The sequence below is a fragment of the Rhinopithecus roxellana genome, chromosome 1 (genome assembly GCF_007565055.1).
Source record: "Rhinopithecus roxellana isolate Shanxi Qingling chromosome 1, ASM756505v1, whole genome shotgun sequence".
NCBI classification, from domain to species: Eukaryota; Metazoa; Chordata; class Mammalia; order Primates; family Cercopithecidae; genus Rhinopithecus; species Rhinopithecus roxellana.
Window position 1 is genome coordinate 167418936 of NC_044549.1, and position 6454 is coordinate 167425389.

Genomic DNA, 6454 nt, shown 5'->3' on the forward strand with positions numbered 1-6454 from the left:
GCCCTAACCCCCAATGTTATGCTACTAGCAGGTGAAGTCCTAGGGAGAAAATTAGTTTTAGATGAAATCACAAGAATGGAACCCCTATGGTGGGATTAGTGCCCTTTTAAAAATAGGTCCTCCCATCTCCACCAGGTGAGGCTACAACTACAAGCAGACCGATCACGACACAGGTGACTGTCTGCAAGCTAGGCAGAGGGCGGTTACCAAGAACGGAAACTGACAGCACCTTGCTATATAGAGAGAGAGAGAGAGAGCGAGAGAGAGAGAGAGAGAGAAAGAGTAGATATATGTATTATATGTAATAGAGACTATATATTATATATAAAATACATGTGATATATTACATAATATATGTAATGTATACATGACATACATATGAGACATATATATTAAATATTTGGTTGTTTAGGCCACCCAGTCTATGGGTTTTTGTTGTTGTTGTTGTTGTTGTTTGTTTTGAGATGGAGTCTCGCTCTGTCGCCCAGGCTGGAGTGCAGTGGCATGATCTGGGCTCACTGCAAGCTCCGCCTCCCAGGTTCACACCATTCTCCTGCCTCAGCCTCCTGAGCAGCTGGGACTACAGGCGCCCGCCACCACGCCTGGATAACTTTTTGTATTTTTAGTAGAGACGGGGTTTCACCGTGTTAGTCAGGATGGTCTCAATCTCCTGACCTCGTGATCTGCCTGCCTTGGCCTCCCAAAGTGCTGGCATTACAGGCGTGAGCCACCAGGCCTGGCCAGTCTATGGTATTTTTGTATTACCCAGAGCTAAGACAGAAATTGGTACCTAGAAGTGGAGTGCTGCTGTAACAAATATCTAAAAACATAGAAGCAGCTTTGGAACTGAATAATGGATAGAGGCTAGAAGGGTTTTCAGATGCACACCAGAACAATTCGAGATCACTGTTAAGGTACTGCCAAATGGGATTCTAGTGAGAACTCAGAAAGAAAAGAGGAGAGTGAAAGAAAAAGCCCTCCATCTTCTCAGAGAACACGTAACTAATCATCAACAGAATGTTGGTAGACATATTGATGGTAAAGGTCATTCTGATAAGGTTTCATACAGAAATGAGGAACATGTTATTGAACAATTTTTAAAAAGGCAATATTTGTTATAAAGTGGCAGAGAATTATTCTGAATTGTGTTCTTATTCTAGTGCTTTGTGAAAGGTAGAACTTGCAAGTAATGAAATTGGATATTTAGCTGACAATTCTAAGCAAAGAGTTGAAAAACTGGTTTGGTTCCCCCTGACTGCTCAGAGTATAATGCAAAAAGTGAGAAAAGGCATCAAGACAGAATTGTTAAGCAAAAGGGAACCAGAACTTAAAGATTTGGGAAATTCCCAGCCTGTCTATATTGCAAAAAAAAAATGAGAAAGCATGTCCAGAAGAAAATACCAAGCATGTGTCTGACCAATCATTTGACAAGGAGATTAGTGTGGGTGTGAACCACAGACCTAATCGGTGATGTCAACAAAAGCCAGAAAACAGACGGGATTATATCAGCAGAAACACTGCCAGCTGAGACTACAGGAAACATTCAAAAAGGACAGAACGAAGGAAGCTTGTGAATATGTGCTATTCCTCAAGAAAAGAAAGGAATCCTCTCTCCACCATGTAAGAATACAGCAAGAAGGTTGCTGTGTGCAAGTTAGGAAAAGGGCCTTCACCAAGAACCACATCTGCGGGCATCTTGATCTTGGACTTCTCAGCCTCCAGAACTGTGAGAAATAAATGTTGGTTGTTTAAGTCACCCAGTCTATACTATTTTGTTATAACAGCCAAAGTTGATTAAGATACTTTCTTTCCTTGAGCTAAGCTTTCTGCTCTCATTACGCCTCCTCCCTCTTTCTTCTTTCCTTTTGTTTTGTGGATCTTGTCATTTTATTTTTGTGTCATGACACGTGACATTGGTTATTGGATATGTGAAATATCATACTATAGCAGATATGGAGGTTTGCCATTCAGATCACTTCAAGACAGGACTTCCTGCCCAGCAGTGGGGAGTGCAGTCACCAGAGAGCCTCCTACTGTCAGGTTCTTCATAGTCTTAGCTGCAGAGAGCCACCTCACTCGAATTCACATTCTTCCCAGAGCAACCTGCATCAGGTGACTTAGCAGAGTGTCAGGGGATAGGAGATAGTAGCGATATGGAAACTCGGTCATTTCAACCCAATGTAAGACCAGCTTTGTTCTAAAGCTACCTACAGAGGCTTCACTGGGCTTGCACAGCATGTTAGCTTTTTCCTCTAGTTGATATTGCTTCTAACTCTTCCTTTTACAGATACTGATCTTTAATACACATCTTGAACCACAGACTACATCTGAGTGTCTACTCTCTACTCCTGGGGAACACAGCCTGTAACTATGCAAAATAAATTACTCGGATGATCTGATGATGACTGGCCATTAAATAATTTGGAACACTGAGCTTCCTCTTTTGTACAACTTAGGATTTTTTTTTCACTGAATCACCATTTATTCATGTATTAAATAAATATTTAAGTACCTCTTATGAGCTAGGCAGTGTGCTTGTTAGAAGATACATGAAAAATACTGTACTAGAGGTAAAACAGACATCTCGTAACCATGAAAATGAAAGCTATACTCTAAGGGACAGCAGAACAGAGCCAGAAAGAGCTTCCGTGAAGCAACAATTACCGCTCTAGATTGCCTATCTCTGGCCTTCTCATTGTATGAGAAAAAATAGCCTCTTCTTGGGTTTTCTGTTACCTCAATGGAACATAATCTCTAGCTGATGGAATCTCCCCACTTGGTACTTAGTATGCCTGACGCAAATACCATTCGTTGGCAGTTGTTTGTTAATTTATCGTCTGTGATTGAATGAATGAATTACAGTGCTTGCTTTTATTTTACTCTATATTCCCTGGTCAAATCCACAACATCAGCCAATAATAAAGCCCGGAGAATAATTTGGTCTCGGCAGCTCACTCTTTGGCTCAAATCTGCTCATGCTATTCTTCCTTTTTCATTTCAAAAGCATGTGCGTGTTATTCCTTTTAGGGCATTACCGCATGAAAATGAACAATAAAAGGATGTCACCGATAAGATCATTTTGACACTTTTATCTTCTGTATTTTATATTCAAATTAAAAGAAAATTTGACACATGGGATATGAGGCTGTATAAACATATAACATATTATTTAAATGCTTCAGTTTCAGAGGAGCTGAGAGATAAATGGCATGTCTATAATTATCCCTCCACCATCAATAAACCAAATTAGTATCTACTCTCAGAGGCAGAGAAAATTCAAAAGTGTTTTTTAAGAAATTTCAGAAGTTACATGTTCATTAATTTGTTATATTAACTTCTGAGACTCCTGGACACAGAAGTTGTCTTCAGATCCTATTTACTTGAAGGGAATTTTTCAATCTGTTTGATAGAGAGATACAAGAAGACCACAAGGATAAGGCTGACCACCAAGCACATCCTGGTTTTTTGAGTCTCAGAAAAGCTTTCCAACAAAATTAAAACCACCAATGATGTGACACTAGATTCAGCTTATCTCCATATCCATTTTCTTCTTCCCAATTTTATTTCCTTTTAATTTTTTTGATTTATATATGTCTATTAAACAATCATTCAATTAACACCGATTATGTGCAAGTACAGTGCCCGGCACTAGAAAGAAACAAGGCATGGTCCTGGGTCTAAAAAAAGAATTTACAGGCAGACAGATACAGCACATACATAATAAAGCACTGAATAAAATGTAATATGTCAAAAAGAAGTAAAAGTGGGCTGCTTAGGTGACCACAGGAGAGGGAAACTCAACCTGGCAAGGAGGAAGAGTTCAGGAAATATCTCTCAGAGAAGGCAGCTTTTGAATTATCTTAAACAATGAACAGAAGTTACCTCTATCCACTGAAAATATTATTCAAATCCAACTGCTTCTCCGAATATCCACTGCTACCAGCCGAGTGCATCATTCATCTATCTGGATCACTGCCATGGCCTCCTAACAGGTACTTCTGCTGGAAACCCTTATGCCTACAGCAGCCACAGTGAGCTTCTTAAAAGGTGATCAGATGATGTCACCCCTGTAATGGCTTTCCTACATTCTTAAAATAAAAGTCTTCCCTACGTTTATAAAACCCTACAGGATCTGGTAATTGGCTACCTTTTGGATCTTATTTCCTATTACTATTCCCCTGGCTAACAGCAGCTCTATCTACACTGGCCCCCTTGGCAGTCCTCAAGCACACCAAGAGATTTGCCCAGGAATGTTTGTATGTGCTGTTCTCTCTGCCTAGAAATATTCTAATGGCTTCTTCACCTCATTTGGATCTCTGTGGAAACGTCACCTCCTCGGGGATGCCTTCCATGACTATACCACCTAAAATCATACTCCCCATCACTCTCTATCTCCTTACATTTCATTGGTTTTATTTTCCTTCCTAACACTTATCACTGTCTAACATTATATATATTTATCAATTGTCTACCTTCCCTTCTAGAGTGTAAGTTTTATGAGAGCAAGATTTTATTTGGTTTACTATTATGTCACCAGCACCTGGAGCAATTCCTACACTTAGTAGGCACTTGATAAATATCCATAGAATAAACAAACATATCACATCCCCCTAACCCAGGAAAAAAGAAGAGAGGAAAGGATAGTGTGTTCAGAAATAATTTACATGGCAAGTCCAAGCTCTTTACTCCCATTCTAATTGAGCTAAATAATCTGTTCTAGCTAACAACACGAAGCCAAACAGAAAAGATCAGCTTCCAAGTGAATGTGGGCAGTAGTACTTGTTTATAAAGTTTTAGAAGTACTATTATTGAAAATCAGAGTCGTAATACCAAAAGCTTTTTTAAATCTCGCAAGTTCTAAGTGAGCAAAAGGGCCAGGTTCATTTGGAAACACACATTCTGCCACCTCAGCTTAGTGTCATACTCTGAAGATATGATTTTCAGATGGCCAAGGGTTCCTTGAAACTTGGTTGTTCATCCCCGCTGGAAAGTTACGTAAAAATTACCCTACACATAGAGGTAAGATTCTTAAAATGGTAACTCAGAGGCCCATTCTGCATTCAGGAACTGGGGAAGAAGCGTTACATAGTATTTTTTAAAACTTGAATTAGTTGCCTGCATTTATATAGATTTCACATCAAAATCCATCTTTTGAAAATGTGAACGATCTAGCAACATAAATTAATAATAGTCAGCTGGGCCGGGCGCGGTGGCTCAAGACTGTAATCCCAGCACTTTGGGAGGCTGAGACGGGCAGATCACGAGGTCAGGAGATCGAGACCATCCTGGTGAACACGGTGAAACCCCGTCTCTACTAAAAAATACAAAAAAACTAGCCGGGCGAGGTGGCGGGCGCCTGTAGTCCCAGCTACTGGGGAGGCAGAGGCAGGAGAATGGCGTTAACCCGGGAGGCGGAGCTTGCAGTGAGCCAAGATCCGACCACTGCACTCCAGCCTGGGCGACAGAGCGAGACTCCGTCTCAAAAAATAATAATAATAATAATAATAATAATAATAATAGTCAGCTGGAGCTGAGTTATAGCTGCTCCCTTCAGATGGGCTAAGTGCAGTAAGTATCACTTAATATCACTGATAGGTTCTTAAAAACTGAAGTTTTAAATGACAGGATGTATAAGTGTTACTGAGGAATGGGCTCGCTTCCTGATTAACATAGACACAAATACTATGACACCAGTTTTTAAGAAAAAAAAAAGTTTTATTGTGGGGTTGGCTGGCAAGGAGACAGGAGACAAAGCTCAAATCCATCTCCCCATTCTGGAGTCTGGGACAAGTTTTCCGGGTTAGAGACAGCAGGCTGGTATGCAGCGGTGCTGGCGGGTAGGTTTTGATTGGAAGAACTTCTTTAAACAAGACCATATATGGTAAAGTATGATAAGGGATCTTAACACCTAACACTCCTGAGCTTGTATCCCTTCACTTTGGAAAGTGTTCTGGCCTTCAGTTCTGACCAAGTCTTGATACATTTGTCTATCAAGGGGATACACAAGGGGAATGAAACTTCAGTTCCAGATTTTATTTGAGGTTGAAATCTTTTCTGTGCATACTTCAGCTGTATGACTCGTAATTTCTTCATTCTGTGCCTGTAAAATAATTTAATGTCCTGTTATCAATAAAGTAGGACCAGTTAAAACTGGTTCAGTGGTCACATGAGAAAACCAATTTTATAATACGCTAATTAACATAAACAAGAGTTAAGTCCCTATGGCATATTTCTGGTCACAAAAACATCATCAAACATCTAACTAAAGGCCAAAATACTTCTAATATTAAACATTGAAATAAATGTGAGGTATACATACAAATGAGAAAAAGTAATAAAAACAAGTAAGATAACTATTTACCCAATTATTCCAGGTCGGGGTCATGGGTGACCATAGCGTATCCTAGCAGCTGGGTCACAAGGCGGGCACCTGTGGCAGGCCAGGTCTCACTAA